Raw genomic sequence first — 23,414 nt, forward strand, 5'->3', positions numbered from 1 at the left:
TCTCTCTGGCAATCAAACCCTCACCTTCTTCCTTATTGGAACTTTCAGACTGCCCCTAGCTTTGGGTGGGGTTCCGTTGCATAGTTGCAAATTCAGGTTGTGCAATTATAGTTGATGGACAGGTCTTCTGTGACAAACTTGCTTCACCAAAAGATCTGTGTGTGATAAGGAAAGTAATGGAGAAACTCAATGGGAAATGTGGAGTAACACTTGCTTTGCTGCAACATCATTTAAGGGCTTTCCCACATTTTGCATTTGAGATGAGGACCCATTTTAGGCTTTTGCATAGACCATTAGAAAACAGTCCATATGACTTGCCTTTGTCACCACTCTGAAATCTTTCGTTCTCTGAGGCATTTTTTAATTTATTATTTCCTGCAGATCGGAGGAGAGCACAGCTATCGATTTTGCTATTGTGGCTGTTTAAAAAAAAACAAAATATATAGAGGTAAATGGTTTAGCTTCTATTTAAATTCAACGCTGGCTAGTTTTATGAGAATCAGAATGACAGTGCCTTCAAACGCTGGGCAAAGCTTCACGCATACCGGAAATTAATTTGCTATCAGATTAATGGCCTTGGCCAAAAGGTTAAGCCTTTCTACAGCTTAGCAAAAGCAATTTTGAAGTGAGTTGTGGCAACTTCCAGATGAATTCCAGATGGACAAGACAACAAAACCTTAACAGTTTAGCTGTCAGCAACTCCTGTACAAAGCCTGAATACAGAAGCAAGAGAGAAGAAGAGGTGAGAATAAAGACAGGGCCCTATCGTGAGACAGAATGAGGTCACCCCCTGAAACAGCTGATTTGGGGGTGTCATGAAAGGACAGCATATTTCTCTGCTAGTCAATTGTTGTCGTTGTATTCTTGTCATCAGAGGGTGTAAGAGGCATGCAATATATGGTACCCAGCACTGTAGTTGTAAATGGGATGCAGGTGGTGCTGTGGGTTAAACCACAGAGCCTAGGACTTGCCGATCAGAAGATCAGCGGTTCGAATCCTTGCGACGGAGTGAGCTCCCGTTGCTCGGTCCCAGCTCCTGCCAACCTAGCAGTTTGAAAGCACGTCAAAGTGCAAGTAGATGAATAGGTACCGCTCTGGCGGGAAGGTAAACGGTGTTTCCATGTGCTGCTCTGGTTTGCCAGAAGCTGCTTACTCGTGCTGGCCACATGACTTGGAAGCTGTACACCAGCTCCCTTGGCCAATAAAACAAGATGAGCGTCGCAACCCCCGAGTCGGTCACGATTGGACCTAATGGTCAGGGGTCCCTTTACCTTTACCTTACTGTAGTTGTAAAGCAGGGGTTGGCAAGGTTTACCTCACCTTGGCCTGTTCACTCCCATGGCAATTACTCCATGGGCCGGATTGCGTCTGTGCAGATGCGATTTTTTCCGTCTGCATAGACTTGATTTTCAGTGTCTGTGCATGCGCAGATGCGGTCTCCGGCGCCACAGAAGCGAGTCCTTCACTCCAGTTTAGCACAGTGCATGGGGACTCGCTGAGCAGGTGGCTCGGTTTGGGAGCGGCTCGTGGGCCATTTAAACAACCGCAGGTTGCCGACCCTGTTGTAAAGTATCGTATTTTTCGCTCTATAACACACACCCGACCATAACACACACATAGTTTTTAGAGGAGGAAAATCTGTAGGCATGCCACCCGTAGGCATTTCCTCCATAACACGCACATACATTTCCCCTTACTTTCTAGGAGGAAAAAAGTGAGTGTTATGGTGCAAAAAATATGGTAAGTGCAGTTACAGTTAATGTCACTAGTTGGTGCTAGTGATAACAGAGCTACATAAGGTGTACCAAACCAAGTCACTGGGCCTTTGATCCTCAGAAATCTCCCGGTGTGCGCCTCCTCCCCCTTACACAGCACTCACAACAGAGCATTACAAGGCACTTGTGGGGATTTTTTTAATTTTTTTTTTGCCTCATAGTCAGAATAATTTGGCTGATCATGGGTACTTTGTCCATTGATGGGGGGAGGCACCATTTGCTGCTCTACCTCGGGCAGCATGGATGAAGATATTGGGACAGCCTTGAGTTGTTTTATGTCTGGGCAAACCTACTCACATATTGGGGAAATAGTATTGTATGAGCTGGCCAGCTTTCACGTGGCTTAACCCCTTCATCTGAGCCATTTTCCCAATGAAATTTGCCCCCCCACAAGCTGCTATTTTATCCTGCAACAGAAAGTTTAGGAGCTTTGCAGTGCCACAGAGTCTCTCTCTCACCAGTTTTTACAAACTTTAAAAATGCTTCTCTCCCTCATCTAATTTATTTGTTAGGAGCACTGCTGAGGATAATAACCGACCTTGCAAAACAGTTACTTCAGGGAGTAATGAGGAGGGGGGAAATGCCCAATGATTAATAAAAACAATTTTTTAAAGTTCACATTAGAACATCCTTGTGATGTATTTCAACTTTTTTAAAAATGAAATCTGCACTAACGGTTCCCTATTCTATAATAATGCAAAGCTTCTTTAGTTGGAACAAGTACATTATCCCACAGAGTCACCAGAGGGCATCAATTATTTGTGCAAACTGCATTATTGAGTCAGAAGTGCTTATTGTGCCTGTGTTTATATACTAAAACAATCTTCTACTGGATGAAGTTCCAGTAAGTCAGAAAGTAATTTGAAAGTGTACCCAGCATAATTATAAATCACATTCATAATAATAGCAGTTAATTAATTAATTAAGAGATACTTGAGAGTTAATTCCAAAGGCTTCTGAAGAGCTTTCTTCACATACATGTATAGTTTCAAAAAATACTTCACTGCATTGTTTTCTGATTCAGCTTGGTGCCATGCAGAAGTCCTGGACAACAACTACCCTCACCCTCAACCAGAATGGAAAAATGACCTAGAATTGTGAAAGTTGTGGTCTGATAATATCTGGAGATCACTAGGGTGATCTAATGTCACCCACATGTTAAGAGTAAATAGAAATAAGAGCGACCCAGTGACATTTCTTGAAAACTCTTGATTTTACAGCTTGGAAGGGCAGCAAAGTGATGGATAGGCAAGTAACCCCTCATTACATCTCTTCTCCAACACCAACCTCCCTGCCCCTGGAAAACAATAACAACTATGTTTCCTTTAAGAAATGGCATCAGGGTTTTCTGTGTTTTCAGAGGATGTTCATTATTAGTAGACAAATCGTCAAGGATGATTGTACACCATTGTTAGTTTTCTAATTAAGAAACCAAACCACCCACCGCCCCAGTAAGTTTCTAATAAACCGTGTTTCCCTATAACTCAGTTTGAAATCCATTACACGAAGACCTTCTTGCTTTATTGAATGCCTCTTGTTGTCTTGTTTATTTTATATGGAGCTAATTTTATTCACTGTTTGCTTGGCCTGTTTGCTGCCAAAGAGATAATGCAAACCGGGGTGAGGGTTGGGGGTTATGTGCCTGCAATATTTTGCTCTTGAATTATTGAAGTGCCCTTAAATAATTTAATAAACCTCAGCAGGTTATTATTCTGTTGATTGACAGGGCTCACTTTGACTCTAAGGATCTCTGTAGCCCTGGAGGTCCAGAACCACTCAAGGCAAGGCTGAAGAGATGTAGCAAGCAGGAGGAGAAAGGGATACATTGATATGGTGATCTCTGCTACAGAAATGCAGCTTGGTGGGAACTTTCTAGTTGCATACCCATTTATAGGAAATAATAATACTTTGCCCATCTGGCCCCAGCCACTCTGGGTAGCTTCCAACACATATAAACATAATAATTCTAATTGTCCCACAAGTTTACCCGTAAGATCTAAGTGGTGCGATTCTGAGTGTGCTTTTGGAAGATGCAAAGTAGAGGATCAGCCCTGCTGACGTCTTCCAGTTCCAGCCATGCTAAAAGTTTGGACATGCACAAAAACAATGGTGGAAACAGAGGCCTTGTAAGATTGGGATGGAGAGTTGAGCATCTGGGACTGGCCTTGTTACGTACTGCAGGGAACAGGTCACTTGTCAGTCAGGGGCTAAGGAGATACTTGGGAAAGTAATAGGTTGACATGGACCTAAATGTCAACATCGTTAAAATGTCAGTATGGTTAAATCCTGCTGCCTGTGCTAATTCCCGACTGAGCAGGTTTGTACCCTCTGTTCATCAGCTGATAAGTGCAGGGGGAGGGGATCCTGCTACTTTAGTGTTAGCAGATGAACAGTGTGCCTGTGTTAAATCCCTGTGGGGAACTGGCAGGCCCAGTCAACACAGAATTCAACTTTGCTTTCTACTCATCAGCTGACATCACCTGCCCATCTGAGTGATGCCAGCTGATTGACAGGTGGGTGTGGTTTTGAGGAAAAGGTCCTATGGCCCCCATGGACCCCTTGGCAGGCCAAGGGTGATTGAGGGACAGAGGTTCCCCACTGCTTTAAAACATAGAAGTTTTATTGATTGCAAGTATTAATAATCAATCCATGTGCAGGGCACTCAAGGTTCCTATATTATACTAATTTCTGCTTTCTGGCCAAATGAGAATTCACAAATAGGCAACATAAATTGTGAGATGGAATTTCAAACCAATAATCTGCACTGCCCTCTGAGAACTTTTCTTAAAATTGCATCTTGATGCAAATGCAACTGAAGAATATATATAAAAATTAATCATCCTCCAGCTTTGAGGCATAAAAAACCACTATGTGCTAACTTTTGGATAGATAGCCTTATCATGCTGTCCTATAAATTTATTACAGAATAAACTGAAGATGGTATATTCATGATTAACTACACATCACCTCTGTATAGGCTCTTTGCAAAACATACTCATACCAGATGATGAAATGCTAGCAGTAAAACTAAGATAGCTTATCAAGGATGTAGGGGTTCATCAGCTGAAGGCACCAGCAAAATATAAAATATGATCTGTTGTTACCATAATCCTAAACAAAAACACATCTTTATTCGTGCATTCATTCAGTTGCTATCTCACCTTTCATTGGCATAAAACCTATTCAACCCATTAAAATGAAACAGAAGTATTTTACAATGTAACATAGAAACGCAACTAAAATTCTTTAAAATAATCATACAGTTCTACCATTGATTTATCCATTTGCTGTTGACCTCACAACAGCAGGGCTCTCTCCCCATCTACCCAGCTGCATTCTCAAAGGCCTGTGCACAGATGTGAGGCTTTAGATGGCGTTGGAAAGTAAGCAAAGTAAGCCAGGCATTCCTTGAAATGGGGAGCCTCCTTTGCACAGTTTTGGTCCAATCCTGTTCAGCAACAGCAGCAGTAACAAGTAAATGCCTCTTCCCTGCATAGTGCAGGCTGCTCAGATGTACAGTGGTCCCTCGGGTTACATACGTTTCAGGTTACATACGCTTCAGGTTACAGACTCCGCTAACCCAGAAATATTACCTCGGGTTAAGAACTTTGCTTCAGGATGAGAACCGAAATCGTGCTCCGGCGGCATGGCAGCAGCAGGAGGCCCCGTTAGCTAAAGTGGTGCTTCAGGTTAAGAACAGTTTCAGGTTAAGTACAGACCCCAGGAACAAATTAAGTACTTAACCCGAGGTACCACTGTACAGCCTTCATGCTGGAACATCAGAAGTGGTGGTCCTTATGTAGTACCATGCCCGGCCTCTTGGTGGCACCAATGTAATACCACAATACGAGAAACAAAACGGTTTCATACAACCAAAGCACTGTTTTATCAGAATTCAACACAGTAATATCCTCATATTTGTTATACATGTATGTGAGACCCAGTCTTTTACTATCTACTTACGTTTTCTAGTCAGGCATTTGGCCCGGTTATTTTCAGGGAGGCTGGCACAAATCACATTGAAGATAAAAGTTTCGTGTGCATGAAATGCTATGTTTGTATGCATTGAAAACTTATGCAGAAGTTTGCGTTAGAAAGGAGGTTTCTCTCTAGCTAATGTGGCAAGATGATGCACCCCAAAAACTGAAGCAAAGATTACTTTGGTGCAAGGAGAATTCAGGGTCTAAGTTAGTCCTTGGAGGCAGCAGCTGTAGAAGCTCAGCTCAGCGATCCTGAACAATCAAGATGCTCACATAGGATCTCATTCCCTGGGAACAGAGAGAGAGAAAATTACTGTATTTTTCGCCCTATAGGACGCACTTTTCCCCCTCCAAAAATGAAGGGGAAATGTGTGTGCGTCCTATGGGGCGAATGCAGGCTTTGGCCACAGCCTGGAGAGCGAGAGGGATCAGTGCGCACTGACCCCTCTCTCTCTCCAGGCTTCGCGCACCTCTCCGCAAGCAGTGGGAGCCCGGCGCTGGGCTCCCGCTGCTTGCGGAGAGTTGCCTGCATGCTGAAGCCTGCGCACGCTGAGCTCAGCGCGTCCAGGCTTCGCGGACCTCTCCGCAAGCGGCAGGAGCCAGCGCTGGGCTCCCACGGCTTGCAAAGAGCTGCCTGTTTGGGGGCTGGGGTCGGGGGAAGCTCAGGCTTCCCCCGCCCCAGGCCCGCGCCTGTGGGGGAAATAATTTTTTTCCCTTTATTTCCCCCCCAAAAAACTAGGTGAGCCTTATGGGACGGTGCGTCCTATAGGGCAAAAAATACGGTATTCAGAGAATCCCAGAACTGTAGATGCAGAAATATGCAGCCATCCCATACAGGGATCAAACCTGCAACCCTGGCATTGTCAGCACCATGCTCTAACCAACTGAGCTATCCAGGGTTACTGAACTGTGTTAAGTACTAAAAGAAGATGGGACCACATTGCTTAATAAAGCTACATCCGTTGCTTGCTTTTACCAAGAGCAATGAGTTACAATTAAACATTGCAAAATACAAAGTAACTGTTTTAAGACTGTTTCCAGTAAAGCTTTGAAACACTTTCTTGCAGTGTACTGCATTCATTTCTACTCTGCATAAGGTCCAGATCAGGGATTCTGCTTGTAGCAACTCTCCCTCACTGTGAGAAGTGAGGTTACAGGGAACCAGGCAGAGGGCCTTGTCGGTAGTGGCACCTGCCCTGTGGAACGCCCTCCCATCGAATGTCAAAGACATAAATAACTGACTTTTAGAAGACATCTGAAGGCAGCCCTGTCCAGGGAAGTTTTTAATGTTTGATGTTTTATTGTGTTTTTAATATTCTGTTGGGAACCGCCCAGAGTGGCTGGGGAAACCCAGCCAGATGGGTGGGATATCAAATTCTTCTTCTTCTTCTTCTTCTTCTTCTTCTTCTTCTTCTTCTTCTTCTTCTTCTTCCAGGTTGAGGGGAGATGGGACATGCCTATTGAATGCAGAGGACACACAGGAAGCCCCTTATATACATTTAGCTCTTCTGTGATCAGGCTGAATGCCTGAATTGTGAAATATGTGTTCTGTTGCCTGTGTTTCTGAAATCTTAAGCATGTACAAATCTTTGGTGTACAAATTTGTCCAGTTTGTAATCCTCGGCTGCTGTATGATGAATTGAGCCACTTTTGCCAGGATGTCCAGCATTTAGCAGAGAAGACACCCAAGCCCACCTGATCTGCAGGCATCTATGCTGAAGATGTTTATCTGCTTACCCCTGACAAAACTCTCATTGGTTCCTGTGGCGCTATGTGAAATGTAAACTCGGCCGTTTTGTAGGTACATGCACAGAGGCTCTTTAACGCTAATAGCTCTTTACTCTTGGTGTCTCTTTTCTTGACTGCTGTGTTATTTACACGATCACACCACCCTTCTGTCTAAGAAGTTTCTTTGCTATGCAGATCAAACAAGATGAAGGGCAGCCACACTTTCACGGGCTCAGAGGAATTTTGAAAATGTGTTTTCAACACCGTCACAGAATATGTGCAGCCACAAATGCTTGCTATGAGGGTGTGGTTAGTCACAATATGTGTTACTGCAACAAAACACTCATTTCCCTAAAGGGAAATGGATGCCGTTACAAGTAACAAAGTTACACTAGAGACTGAGAACAAGGCTTCAATCCTAGGTAGGTTTGTGTGGGAGTAAGTTCCCACACCACCACCTTTCTTGGGCTCCATGATCACTGCAGATGGTGACAGCAGTCACGAAATTAAAAGATGCCTGCTCCTTGGGAGAAAGGCGATGGCAAACCTAGACAGCATCTTAAAAAGCAGAGACATCACCTTACCAACAAAGGTCCGTATAGTTAGAGCCATGGTTTTCCCAGTAGTGATGTATGGAAGTGAGAGCTGGACCATAAAGAAGGCTGGTCGCCGAAGAATTGATGCTTTTGAATTATGGTGCTGGAGGAGACTCTTGAGAGTCCCATGGACTGCAAGATCAAACCTATCCATTCTGAAGGAAATCAGCCCTGAGTGCTCACTAGAAGGACAGATCATGAAGCTGAGGCTCCAATACTTTGGCCACCTCATGAGAAGAGAAGACTCCCTGGAAAAGACCCTGATGTTGGGAAAGATGGAGGGCACAAGGAGAAGGGGACGACAGAGGACGAGATGGTTGGACAATGTTCTCGAAGCTACCAACATGAGTTTGACAAAACTGCGGGAGGCAGTGGAAGATAGGAGTGCCTGGCGTGCTCTGGTCCATGGGGTCACGAAGAATCGGACACGACTAAACGACTAAGCAACAACAACAAAGTTCCACTGAACTCAGTGGGATTTACTTCTGAGTTTACTTCTAATTTACTTCATAGGCTTGCTCTGAATATCCTAACCAACTCTTCCCCCAGCCCCATGCACACACCCAGACTTCATATTAAAAAAAAACCACCTTGACCACCCTGGTTTCTCCATTTCCCATCTTCCTACCATTCCCTTCCTTCCCCCCACCCCCTGCCTGGCCACTTTTCTCTGCAGTGTAGGGAAATCCATTTTGGAAATTCTGAAATGGTTGCCCTCTGCCAAGGATGGAAATAAAGAACACAGAAACATCTGATTTACTGATTGGTGGGTCATAATGAGAGCTCCATGAGCACTGGGAACCCTCAGGTCTCATGGTGCCTGCAGGATGCCTGCCCTTTATTGTTTGTTGAAAGTTTTTTTTGTGATTGTTCTCTCCTGACCAAGCCTAAAACCCATCCTCTTGTTCTTGGGTCTCAGGGGAAGGGGAGGGATTGAATTTTCCACAGGAGCCAATATGATAAGTCACAAGAGGTCATGTTCACACAAGAACATTGTAATCCAGAAGAGCATTCTCAGAATACAACAAAGCTTTTAAGTACCAAGCCCATTGTGCATCAAATCTCGGGGAATTTTCTTTGCACTGCAATTTCGAATGATTTTCTGTTTATGATGTGTCTCATGACAGAAAAATAGCAATGAAGATTTAGGCTAATAAAGACATTTTTGTTTAAGAAGCCTCCCCCCCCCCAAGTATAACCCAGGCATTTTATGGAATATTAACTGTACAACTGTAGATACAGATATTGCTTTAGTTAAGAGGACCTGCCTTTTACTGAGTCAGACAATTGGTCCATTTAGCTCAGTATTGTCTGCACCAAACAGCAGCAGTTCTCTGTGGTTCCATATGGAGGCCGCTCCCAGACATGCCTGAGGATTCTGGTGCCTGACTACAGGCAAGGATTCTTCAGGAGCAAATATCTCCTCAGGAGTAAAACTCCCCTCTCAGGGATACTGAGGTATCGATAGGAGTCAGCAGCAATTGTGGTTTGTGTTATGTATTCAGGGTGTTATGTATCCAGTGGTCTGTGTTTGCCTGAGCTTGAGTCTGGACTAAGGATTCTGAGCCCCTGTGTTCTGATTCGATAAATGATACCCAATCACAGAACATTTCAGTATTTGGGCTTGTGCATTGGCCCTTAAACTCTGAGTCATGATTCACAGCTTGGAAGTTTAGACAGCCAATCACGTTGGGAGTAGGAGTGGCCCAGCCCTTCAGAAATCTATATAAGCAGTGGCTTTGCCACTGTTATTCAGTTATGTAGTTCAATAAATGTTCTTGCTGTTATCACTGTGTCTTGCCTTGTGGGAACCCATCTACACTTCAGTTTGGTTCCAGCAGCTCCAGCTCAAAACCCTAGTGCTGTGATCAAAGAGTTGCTGATATAAAGTCTATGTATTAGCATGATCCCTTGCCTGCTGTTGGATCGCCTGCTCTGATCTTGTAGAAGAAGAAGAAGAGTTTGGACTTGATATCCCACTTTATCACTACCCGAAGGAGTCTCAAAGTGGCTAACATTCTTCTTTTCCTTCCTCCCCCACAACAAACTGTGAGGTGAGTTGGGCTGAGAGACTTCAAAGAAGTGTGACTAGCCCAAGGTCACCCAGCAGCTGCATGTGGAGGAGCGGGGATGCGAACCCGGTTCACCAGATTACAAGTCCACCGCTCTTAACCACTACACCACGCTCACCTGTCCCTTTTGGGATCTCTTCTAGCTTGAAGCCTGGCCTGGGACTGCTCTGACTTTCCCCTAAGCCTTTGCAGTGGACTCTTAACTACAATCTGGCCCATGTTCTGGTTGCTACCCCATTGATGTTGCTGCGGGCAAGTCTCCTGTTTACTGAAGAGCCCAGTGAATACAAGACACTTAGCCATTGAACCCAAAACCTTCTGCATCCAAAGCAGATGTTCTACCACTGAGGTAAATCGCTTCTCCAAGGACAAAGAGAGTTTATTTCTTTGTGTTTTTTCTTGATACCATGCTTTGGAAGCTTCTGTGTGATGGTTTATAGATCTGCAAAATAAACTAATGGGAGGTATGAGAATGGAGAGGAACATGTAGTTCTCTTCTGAGTAGGGGGAAGAAAAAGAAGACACACACCCCTGCAAAAAGGACATATTTCTCAATGTTTTTATATGAAAGGTGCATTTGATAACTGTTTTATGTGCTTAAAGTCTCCTGGGTGCCAAGCAATTGCAATTTCCTTTCCTGCAAAGCTGCTACCATCCTGTGATTTTATTTGAAAGGAGAGGAAAAAATTGAAGAGCAGAAGATGATTGGGAATACTCCTATCAAGCCCAGAAGGCAGGAGCTGTCCAGTGATGGGGGCATATTATGGTGTATTAGCTATAACAGCTTTCTGTGTGGCCTCCATTGAAACAGAGCTCTCTCTCTCTCTGGGCAATCAGGTCACGTCACCCATCACCTTTCTTGTCCCTTCTGCAAATGGCCAGAATGTAATACTGGCTATTGTATTTCCAGTAAAAAAATAATTCTAAAGAGAAATCATCTCAAAAGTTGAGGATAAGGAACCTTAAAAAATCACAATGTGTGCAATGATGAAGCAAGAAATGGCCTGAATTTTGAACCACATTAGCCTTTCTATGGTTTTTAATGCAAACATGTGCTCACTGTAGAATATGAAATGTTAGAAAGACATTATGGTTTCTCTGGGTTTCCATTTTAAAGTTCCATCCCTGCTACAAATACATTTATAAAGAAAAATCAGTTTTAAAATCATTGCTTCCTGGTGGTTAGTTGTTTGTATGGAGTCTGGAGTGCAGTCTATTCACAGTGTTTAAGATTTCTTTTTTTCTTTTTTTTTTACTACTGCTATTTAATTATTAAGACTCTGTAGATGTTCCTTGTAAAATTGACACCAAGATGGATGAATATAAACAAAGCCAGCCACATTTTTATTTGGCATGGCTCCTTTGCCTTTAGCACTATGATTGAGAAATGCAAAATTCAGCAGACAAAAGGCAGCATTGAATTTATTTTACCTGTCAAGCAGCAGCTGCATAAAATAACTTATTTTCCATCTAGAATATAAAAGTCACCTTTCAAGAGTTGTTGGCGGTGGCACATAAAATGTTATATGTTTCCCAATTTAAAGCTAACATACGTATTTTTATATCTCTTGTGCAAAAACTAAAAAAATACTGCATACTGGGGGATAAAATTAAAATAATAATTTATTTGTGGTAGAGTTACAAAAAGAAAGGGATGCAAATAAATTGCGAGAGAGAGAACAAAAAATGGAATATAAGAGATAAAAGGCTGGGGGTAAATTCATTGGCAGAAAATCTATTAAAAATTGAGCAGCAGCCTGAAGCAATAAAAACTCAGAAAGCACAAGAAAAAGAAAGCAAAATCACAGGAGCAACATATTCTAATTAATGAACTGAAAACTAAGAATGGAAAAATCAAGGCTGATGTGGAGAAAAGCAAAGACACTCTGCAGGAATTAGGAAATTGATTGAAAAAGCTGACCCATAATCACAGATTGTCTAGGTTCAAACAAATAACAAACCGAGATTAAATAAAAATGGAAGCAAAAGCTGCACTGGAGCAGCAGCCCATGAGCTCTTTTCATGAGATTCTAAACCATAGCTTAAATGCCACATCTCAAGAGAGCCATGGAGGGATTTATGCAGGGGAAGGCATGAAAGGAAGCATCAATATGCCAAGGAAAAAACTGCACCGTGCATCAAAAAAGCATATATTTAAGGCACCACATCAGTCTGCCATGCAAATTGTTGTGATATAAGTGTACTAGCCACTGAGTCAGAATGGCTTTTTTCCCCCTTCCATTTTCCAGCTTTGAGACATTCAGACTAACTTTAGCTATATATTGTATTTCACAGTGTTTCGAGCCACTGTGTTTTGAAGTGACATACAATAATGGATGCACACAAAAGCCCAATAATTCCAGATGATTTGTGCTGCTGAATGACTGGCTGTCATTCGCCTCCTTCCCTGCCTCTTCTATCTTTTCTCCACGTCAGTAGAGGATAACTATTCTACACATTCTTTACTGGTGCAGAAAGGCAGGTGTGCTCAAGTAGTTGAAAGAGTTATCAAATCAAATCAAATACCTTTATTGGCATCACAGTATAAAACATGTCAGGTCACTGGGATAATTAAAAGGACAAGGGTGAAGATGTTGAGGGTTGTAAGGTCACACTGTGATCATGTGCACTGAGATATTCTGCTTCACCCTGTCTGTGCCCCCCAAAGGATGGTTCGTTGGGAACCCTTTTGGGTAAAATTGTGGCTAAAAAGGAAGCTACTAAAGCAGTGATATCTTTGTCTTGATCTGCCAGGAGAAACCTCATTATAGGCCGGAGGTCCAACATTTTGCTCAGCATCAGTTGGCGAGGTCTATTGTGTAGAGAGCAATCTAAGAGAATGTGGTCCATTGAATTAGGTACTCCTTGGTTGCAGGCACACAAATGGGCTTGATATGAGCATCTACCCTTGGTCACTGTAGAGGGGAAGGCATTTAATCTCGTGAGTGTAAAGATAGGAAGGGAGTAGTAGATCCTTTAGATATTTGGCACAGGTTCTGTAGGGTGTTGTAATACCTAAGGCCTCCGAAGAACAGGATCTCAGAGTATGAAGTAACAAGCGCTGTCTTTCGTGGTACTGTCTTTCGTGGTGCTACTTGATTATTTGGAATATGAAACTTTTGTCACATGCTTCAAGGCTCTCGAAAGCAATGCCCAAACTACGGATTTTATCTTTAATTGCTTTAAGAGCATTAAATTTGAAAGACCCAGGTTCAAGTTACCTGTTCTGTAATGAGGTTCACCGGTGACTTTGTACCAGTTTCTGTCAGTCTGGCCTACCTCAAAAGGCTATTATGAGGAGAAAAGTCAGGGGTGGGGAACCCACAGGTCACAAGCTAGATCTGGCTCACAGGCAGATTTTTGAGTCTCTTCCCATCCATTCACTGGTTGTCCTCTGAGTACAAAGTTGTCTCCTTGTGAAACAATAAAAAACGACCATCAGTTCCTGCTTGCACTAGTTTCTCTTAGAAGATGTTTCTCTCATCCCTCACAACAGAATGTTACTGTCTAGATATTATATCTGTCTCTCCTTCACCACCATTTTCAGAGATGTTGCATTCCTTCCCTACTTCCCTCACCACATGCAGAAGGGAATGTCTGAACTAGAAGACCCCATATTTATGTGAATGCAGGTGATGGCTTTACCCTGGATAATGAATGGTATCAACTACCCTTACCTGAACCATTTGGAACCAGTTACAGAAAAATTCTGGCAACTTCACAAAACTACTAATAACTGAATAAACTTGTATCACCACACAAAGTCTGATTGGGTGGTACAGCTACATGGGTAGACCAAGTGATAGTAAGCAAACCTATAAAAGTAACTGAGAGGCAAAACAAGACAAATTTAATTAAAAATTGGTTCTCAGGAGGATGGAGACACATAGAAAATGTTTAACAAGTTCAAGAGGATGACTTCAGAATTGAAAGAACCCTTGCTGAACCTTGGGTTAGATGAGTAACAATTTCCAGTGTGTGTGTTGTTATAGTAGGGTTTGAGAGTAAATTATCAACCCACGTATAATGACTTGAAGCTATTTTATTTTGCCTTTTGTTTTTCTTACACTGTTTTCTCATAGGATGAAAGCAAATCGCACACTGTTCATACCTAGCTTTTACTTAAATGGCATCTTATTTTAAGGAACGTGATGAGCAGGTACTAACTTTCTATGGTTTCCTCAAGTGTTTTGGTGTCTGTCAGGGCTGAACCCTGTGATCAGTGGCAGTGCCATGAATCGTTGCAGATATTCATCCTGAAGGTCAAAGCAGGGTGTTAGCAGCCCGAGATAAGCAGTTGTGCTTTAGTCTCTGCCTCTGTTTTCTAGAACTGTATTTAGACTGTATTGTGCTTTAACAGGTAAGCCCAAACTCAGACTCAGTGACCCGGATCTGCAATTTTAGTGGATCTGGGAGCATTTGTGCATTGCAAACATGAGCCCCGCAGAGTGCAGGTGTGGAAAGAGGTAGACTGAGTGAGATGCAGGCACACTGGCCAAAACACAACTAGGGCAATCAGCTTTGGCAGTGCCAACCACCTAACATGAGTGGAATCAGAATCCTAGTCCCCTTCCCATCTTGGGATTCCTGGTTTGCTTCTCTCTACCATGGCCACATGACCCAGAAAGCTGTCTGTGGGCAAACACTGGCTCCCTCGGCTTGAAAGTGAGATGAACACTGCAACCCCATAGTCATCTTTGACTATCCAGGGGTCCTTTACCTTCTCTCTACCAGTACAAACAAATCCATCTAGCAGTAACCTTATCCAGCCCACGTTATCAGTTTCTCCTCAAGAATATAATGGGGTACTTTGTCAAATGTCTTGCTGACACCAATCTGCACTATATCCACAGCATTCCCCTTACAGGAATTTACTTAAAGGAAAGCACAGTCAATGACAACTTTCGAGAATTGTGAGCACTCAGGGAGGCTGTAGAGTGCAGACCACTGGAGAGATATGAAGAATGAAAGAAAGGACATTCACAACCCTCTACATTGAAAGTAAGGTAAGCACAACAAAAACTTGTGTGAATTTCACTGGCATTTCCCCTCTACTTTGCTAATTTTTGAATCCAATTTCTTTTTCTTGTTAGTTGATGGAGAATGGTTGGAGAGGAATTGCCGGAGAAATTTTCATCACAGCATTTCCACAGGGAGCAGTAATCCACTTGAGTAATGCAATTGTCTGTTTCAAATAGCTTACATCACGTTCCACCTAAACATTATTTCTGAATTGTTATGTAAATGTAATAACAGCAAGCAATTTATCTGTCATATCACAATCCTCACTGACCCAGTCCCTTTCCACTCCCTTCTTCCTGTTGAATGCTGGGAGAGATTGCTAAGGCTATATATTGTTCTGATGATAAGTACTGCATGACATACCCAGATGCAAGAAATGAATGGACTAATAATGAAATTAGAATGAAAACGAAAAGGTGGTTGGGACTAATGATGGAGATTGGCAACAGGATCTGACAGCGATCAGGTTCCATATTGTCAAAGATGTGTAAACAGTTCTCAGAACAACGATAAACTATTAGGACTTCCCCCCGCATATGGAGAAAAGACAGTATCTGCCATCTTGTTGATTTATAAAGTACAATTTACAAATTGATTACCTCCCAGCTGCTTTCTCTCCCTGAACCAACAGCCTCACCTGGCAAACCAACCTCTCTTTTTCAATTCTAATGAGGGGTTGCTGTTTGCTGAAGGAACTAAATTCATGCTTATTTTTATTTAGTTGTTTATTCAAAAGAGAAGAATAATCTGCATTAGATTTTACACAGGCTTTATTTGAAGAATGTATAACCAGGCTTTCCTATATAGTTCAATGTGGCTTACAAGAATATTAGAAACAACCAAGTACAAGCCAATGGGGCTTACTCCTGCATAAACACATGTAGTATTGCTCTGTTAAGCCCCTATGGGGCACCCATCAGCTGCACAGGTGTGACTTGGTGTAAAACAGTTTTTTGTCATCCCATGTTCCCATCAGACCCAGCAATCTTGGCCAATGGGAGTTATAGTTCAGCAGCATCTGGAGGAACCACAGCTCCCCACCCTGCTGTATACCTTTGATCCCTTATAGGGGCAAGAGTGTGGTTTTGGCTGGGGGGGGGGGAATCAGATATCAGAGTACAATATACAGAGCATAGGACTGATATCAGAGTACTTTGGTATTTTGCTGTAAATAACAGGACCATGAAATGTAGTTAAACTAAGGAGGCTGTTTTTCTGGCTTTCTTTACATGATCTTCAAATGACATTACATAAAAACATATGTAAAGCCCAGCTGAATCAGCGCAATGGTCCATCAAGTCCATCAGTCCATTCTCACAGTACCCAATCAGATGCACAGGAGAAGCCTGCAAGCAGAAATATGGCTCTCAGGTTGAAAAGGTTCTCTCAACCTTGACTTCGACTAATCGGCTTGTAGCGCAAACACGAAGCTTTTTCCATTTAGAATTGTTCATGCTCACCCTCAACATACCACTTTCAATCTAGATTGATTCTGTATCCTGCCACCCACAGGCATATCATGACTTGATGTGCATTTGAAAACCCTCCCCCTGGTTCGGTTATTCATGCCTTTTTTGCCCTACACATGGTCCAGGTAAATGAAGGAGGATGTGGTGATTGTGATTCTGGTATACGCCCACCATCCATCACTGGGCAGGTGTGGATTCATGCAATTGCCTACATGTATTTTCAAGTGGGCACACTGCATGGTAATGCTGGATCAATCTGCAGGGAGCTTTTGTTTTTGGAATGAAATAATATTCTCAATAAATGCTTTTCAGGGGCAATAGATCTAAATTGTGTGTGGACTATGTGTGTGGAATATGCACACTCTGTTGTTTCTAGAATAAAATTTGTGTACACAGCTGGTCAGATATCACCCTTAGCCTTTAAGGATTTTTTCTTATTTTAACAGTAACGCATACACACCACATTTTTGCTTGCAGTGAACAATGTAGTGAGGATCACAGGATCCAGGAATGAGGACTTCAAACTCAAAGGCAGAGCTTACATCTATGTTTTAGATTTTCAGTACTCAGTAGGAAAGCAACAAGGAGCAAAAGGGCTTTCTGAAGTGTGGGGTGCTTTCATCTTCCAAATCTCAATACCTTCTTTCAAGAGTGGAAGCTTTTGGGGATTATTTTTGCTCCTCTCCTATTTCCTGGAAATAATCAATGGGAACATAAAAGGAAGTCTGTGATCACAAACCAATCACATTCCAATGTTTTCACCTCAGTTTACTTCCACATAATATGTTTGTGATCCAAGTGCAATTACTACAAGTCTCTCAGGAAAAGGTGCAATACTATTTTTTTTTTTACTCCAAGTTCTTGGTCTGAACAAATGCAATACTTCTGTCCATATATTTTGCCATTGCTGATGCAGTTAGCATTCCTGGAAAACTCTTTAGCTGAGAGGTTATTATAACACAGAATTTGCTCCAATAAATTACCATTGGGGAGATTATATTGTTCAACCTGAGCAAACACCTCTGCATTTAAGAAGGAGTTGGCACCCTGGAAATAAATTGAGCCAGCGGCATTCTGAAAAGAATTCAAAACCCCATCAAAAACCTACAATTCCTTGGAGAAGCCACTCAGTTAACTGTTGCTGTGATATACTAATGGAAAGCTGAACCCAAAGGAGGGTGATGAATTATGATACTTTTCTGAGTTTTCCCCCACAACAAACAAAACTTCTGTTTCTGTAGACTCTTTCTAAGCCCAGGTAATAAAATCCTTCATTTTATTATAGCGTTGAAAGGTGCCTCCCCCCCCCCAGTTTTAATTATTTTTCCCTAAAGGGATAAAAAAAATATCCAAGATATATTAGGTACCTTAGGGTACCCCAATTTGTAGTCATTTCTAAGACTGGGTATATTTGTAGGGATCATTTGTTTGAAGGCAATTCATTGTTTGAATGAAACTAAGGCTGCATTTGGGTGTTGCTCTCTCCATGAGCAGGTGCTCCTGTGCTTTCTTCCGGGTTTCACTCCTGCACTGACATGCACACCTGGCTCCAACTCCAGGTTGGGTTTTTGCCCCGGCCTTGTGCTTCAAGCAGCCTTAAACCCTTTAATCAGATGCCGGGATATTTGCTCATTAAAACATTTGTTCAGTGTGAGTTGTGGTGAGCCTGAAGCATTGGTCTAGGACGGTGAAGGAAGGGATTGCCACAAGGGTTAGCCAATAAGCATTCTGCACAGACAGACGAGGGAGGTAGGAGAGAGGTGGCTTCCTGATTATTACAATGACTCTCCATCTTTGCACAACTGGTCCGAAACCCCCCACCCCACCCCATTGCTCAAGCCTAAGTCCTTGCACTGACTGGACAGTTACTTAGCATGCCATTGGATGCAAGCCAATATACAAAAATACAGCAGAGACTACCAGCCCTATCCCCCAGATGCAAAAGCATGCATTTATGGCTAGCAGTAGCACTCTTACTTCTGCTGCTATTGATTGATTAAGGTGCAGAGGAAACAAACAATGTGTGCATCCTAAAGTCAAGCCGCATCACTCAACCTAGGATCATATGAACTACTAGATGATCATAGAGTTGGTCCCTTCCAACTCTATGATTTCTATGATCCTCGCCTGCCTAGTAGGGGCATCATCCCACCAATGATTCATTGCCAGTTCACCCATGAACTATCATCAACTCCCTGGTTTATTCAACCTCATCCACCCCACCATTGATTTTAGACAATCATTCATGGAAATCACCATCCCCGGAAATCACCATCCCCGGAATAAAGCCTGATGTCATCACCATTCACCCTCTCAAAATAGACAATATGCAGACATGAGTGGTTTATCTCCACTGTAGGTTTATTAACACCTTTACCATGTTATTTTGCTTTGTTTTGAAAGCGCAAAAGCAAAAGGGGAAGGAAAAATATTCCTGTGTGTTCAGTCCTTTGGGTCAAGATATATACTAGTGAAGAACAGGGCACAGATGGCATTTTTGAGTCATTAAAATAGCAACATGCAGTTTTGCAAGCAACAGGAAGGATGCAGAGGAAATGACACTGGTGTGTGTGCCAGATGCATTGAGAAGAGATAGCTTCCAAGCACGGGTGCCTCCTTCTTTGAAGAATTGCTAACACCAGCACAACAGACACTCTGCAATATACAGTGTTTGAGTATTAGGAAGAAATTCTGCATTCTGTATGTGCATGGATGAAATGGGGGGAAGAAAGTGTGGGAAGAGCACTGGAATAGGGAGCTTGGGGATATTGTAGAATCCATGGGTTGTGGTCAATAAAATTATACTCTTGAGTAGACCCAATGAAATTAATAGATGTAAGTTAGTCATGTCCATCAATCTCAATAGGTCTACTTTGATTAGAATTTAGTTCACTACAACCTAATGTGTCTTTTGGAGTAGGATTGGCCACACGTTTGGTTGGAGTCTTTTAAGTCAGGAGTGTGGAAACTGTGGCCATCCAGATGTTGGAGGACTACAACCTGCTTCACTCCTGCCTGCTGACTGGGGCTGATGTGAACTGGATTCCATCAACCTCTGGAGGACCACAAATTACCCATCCCTGATTTAGACAGACTCAGACCAGAAAGGAAGCCCAAGGAGACCATGGGTGGTTTGTCAGGGTCATTTCGAGTCCTGTGGACAAGGCTGCAAGTGGAAGGGAAGGCAAAATGGGTCGGCAGTAGTAGTTCTGACTCCAGTTCTGCTGTACTTCCTGGATACAACAATTTTCTGTCGGAAGATACACGTTTGTTCCTCTGGTGTTTTGCCAACCTTTTTTGCAGACCTGAACTGATTCACAAACTAGAGGCTCAAACCCACGACCCTGAGATTAAGAGTCTCACACTCTACCCACTGAGCAGGTCTTAGGTGAGGGCAGGTGAGCAATCAAGCAGAGGCAACTTTCTATTTCTCAGTCCTTGCTAGAGAGAAGAGACACCGACTGCCTCCTCTTGTTTCTCCCTCCATGTAGAACTATGGGAAGGGTTGGATTCCTTGGCTGAAATCTCTACCAAAATGCAATCCAGGAGAAGCAGTTCAGCAGCAGAGATGTGCTTTGCATGCTAGTCTGATCCCCCATGTCTCCAGGTAAGGCTGGGAGAAACCCTTGCCCCAAATCCTGGAGAGCCACTGTAGACAATAGGGAGATAGTCCTTCCATGACCACCCTTCTCACCTTACAGAGAGAGAGAGGTGAGAGAATGTGAGACAGCTGCTCAGAACATACAACCATAGAACTGTCGAGTTGGAAGGGACCCCAAGGGTCATCTAGTCCAACCCATTGCAATCCCCCATGGGTCCAATCCTGCCCAGAAAGTAACTTGAGGTAGGACCAGGCACTCCCTTGCTTCGCTCGCCAACTTTTCCGCTCCAAACACCGGAAGCGGCAGAACTCTAAGCAGAAGGCAGAAGGGGTGGGGTTGCAGGGACTTCCTGTGGGGGGGGTTCCTCTCCTCTCCCCCCCATCCTTTCCAGCCCCTGCTGCAGCTCAAGGCGAGGATTCAGCTTTGTTCCTTCTGTTCACCCGCTGCTTTGCCTTCCAAATAAACGTGTCAGTGTAACGTGTAGCTCGACTTCAAAAGGGGCGGGCGGCGGGAGTGCTCAACCTTTCCTCTGCCCCCGGGAAGGTCCGATCCAGCGCAGAAGGTGCCTTCTCCTCCTCCTCCTCCTCCCTCCCCCGCGCCCCTCCCCGCCGTGTTGACATTCGCGCGCCTCACTCCGTCCTTCCTGGTTCGGGAGGCGGGCGCGAGAGCCCCACCCCTCGGCGCTCGCCAGCTCCGCGCGCGTCCTTGCCTGGGCGAAGGTGCTTCTTGGACGGGAGGCTGCGGCGACCAAAGACCCCGGCGGCTGGCAGGAGGAAGCGGAGGAGGAGCGGGAGGCTGACCCCGAACTCGTGGGAGGAGGCGAGAGAGAAGGCGGCTGGGCAGCCACCCCAAGCCGGCGCACGCGGGCGCCCCTTTGGAGCTGCCCACCTGAGCGCACGGGACAGGAGCGGCGATTTGATTCGCGCCAGGCCACGCTTGCTGCGGAGGGAGGAGGAGAGCGGCCCCTTCCAGCCTCGTCTCGCTTCGTGACAGCGCCGACCGAGCCTGAGAGGGAGCAGATCCGAGGAGGATCTCCCCCGCCCACCCAGCCACCCCCTCGCCGCCCGCCCTGCTCCTGTCGTGGCAGCTGACGAGCCGACTCGCCCTGACCTGCGGGGTCCCCCACGCCGCCTCCGCTCTTCCCCGCCGCCACTCCAAGTCGCCTTCCTCGCGTGGGTAGAGGAAGGGGGTCTCCTCCGTGTCTCCACGCCCGCCCGATCCCCCTCTCCAGGGGGGTGGATGCTGCAGACCCCCGAAAGCCTGCGAGGCCAGAGCGCGCGACAGAGGACACCTGGGTGCGTTATTGGGGCGCGGGCTGCGCCTTCTTTTGTACTCTTTTGTGCATTTGTGTGTGTCACTGGGGGGGGGGGGTTGTGTGTGTGTGTGAGATAGATAAAGGGTGGCGCGGCTGCCGCTTGACGATAGCCACAATCTGTCTCACGTCTGTCTGGCGGCGCTGCGCCCAAGACGCGGCGCGGATCAGCCCGATCGTGGAGTATGTGTGTGTTGTGTGCCTCTGTGTTGTGATCGCCAGGGGCTCTAGTGGAATTGTTGGCTGGATCCCAGGCAGGGGAGAAGGCGGACTTGTTGTCCCTATCGATGTTGTGGCCTGAGGCTGATAAATAAATTCAGGCTACTGCCAGCCTTAAGGGGCGCGAGCAGGTGGCACACGCCCAGCCCTTCCCTAATCTTTCTCTCCACTAAAGCTTTCCCAGCGGTAGCTGCCAGAGTCGCGGGGGGTGTGTGTGCATTGTGCGCGCCCTTTGTGCCACATCTGGCGTTATGACATGCATTTTCCGCTCACCTGAGAAGGAGTTAGGAGGCCTCCCGCAACGGGCCTGGACTGTGGCTGATGAAATGGGGGAGTAAACCTGCATGTATTGCTCCACGCTGCCTTGGGTTGTTGCATAAGTGGGCGGGTTGTAAATATTTTTATGAATAAAAATTAATAAATAGTGTAACATGCCAGGGCATGAGCTGGAGAGGAAGTGTTGCAGGAAGGCAGTAACCGGTTTGCAGCACAGAAGTGTAATTTTTCTCATTCCGGAATCCTCAACATGCTGCTTTCAAGCTAGATCCGTTGTAGACTTGATACACATTTGAAATCCCTCCCCTGGATTCTGTTCCCCGCGCCTACACATGCCCCAAGTGAATCAAGGAGGAAGTGGTGACTGTGATCTTGTGATGATCCCACCCATGATGTCGTTGGGCAGGTGTGGATACACCACCCATGTCTCAGATCACCTACAGATGTTTTCAAAAGGACACACTGAGGGGTACTGCAGAATCAAACTGCGATGAGCTTTTGGAACTTTTTGGAAGGAAACCTGCTTTTCAGAAAGTGCTTTTGGGGGGCATTTCTCCACTGAAGATCTAGATTGTTTGCAGACTACATAGAAAAAGGCAAGGACTCTGCCTCTATTGATCCTAGAACAAAATGTTGTGTGTACACAGCCTAGTATTGCAGAAGGGATATATACAAATGGTTGCAAGAGAAAGTGGGGTGAGCTGGGAGGCCCTGATCTCTTGTTGTTGCTGGCTATGCTGCTGCTGCTTTGAGAGTTTTGTATACTTAAGTGAGATGAAAAGTGTCTAGCCAGCCTATGTGATACTCTTCCCGATACAATATAACAATTGTGGGAGAATAACAATTAGAAGAGACTGTGTTGCTTCAGGGACTACTCATAGGATAATGAACATGAAACTCTTGCCCTGAGGAAGTTCAGAGGAACTTAGAGTATGCATGCTCCTCCGTCAAGCTAAGTTGGTCCAATAGGAGGAGATAATCAACTGTGGCATATAATCAAATGACAGAGGAGGGAGTTCACCTCATTTGGCAGTGGACCTGCCAGTTTATAAACTCGTTTGGAGTTTGTCCTGGTCACTGACTGCATGGGAGACCATCTGGGAATCCTGTTGTAGGCTGCCTGGAATTCCAGGATGGAAGACGCCAAGCAGAGGCCTGCTGGATCAGACTAGAGGCCTGCCTACGCCAGCATTGTGTTTCCCACAGTCACCTGCACAGGTGGGAAGCCCACAAGCAGGAGATAAACAATAGGCCTCTCCTGCTGCTGCTCCAGGACAATTTGTGGTATTCAGAGGTATGTTGCCTTAGATCCTTAAGGTACTATACAGTGTATAGCCATCAAGACTGGTAGCCACGGGTAGGC

At 44.6% G+C, this 23,414-nt stretch overlaps 1 long non-coding RNA gene across 1 annotated transcript; it reads right to left on the reverse strand.

Annotated features, from left to right (window-relative positions):
* Positions 1-486: 486 nt before the first annotated feature.
* LOC309539186 lies at positions 487-23,339 on the reverse strand. Its single transcript, XR_014222754.1, has 3 exons — positions 22,049-23,339; positions 5,911-6,043; positions 487-1,559 (listed from the first exon to the last, which is right to left on the reverse strand). It is a non-coding gene; the product is annotated as an uncharacterized lncRNA (long non-coding RNA).
* Between the last annotated feature and the right edge of the window lie 75 nt (positions 23,340-23,414).

Source organism: Podarcis vaucheri, assembly GCF_965113315.1.
Source record: "Podarcis vaucheri genome assembly, chromosome: 8".
NCBI classification, from domain to species: Eukaryota; Metazoa; Chordata; class Lepidosauria; order Squamata; family Lacertidae; genus Podarcis; species Podarcis vaucheri.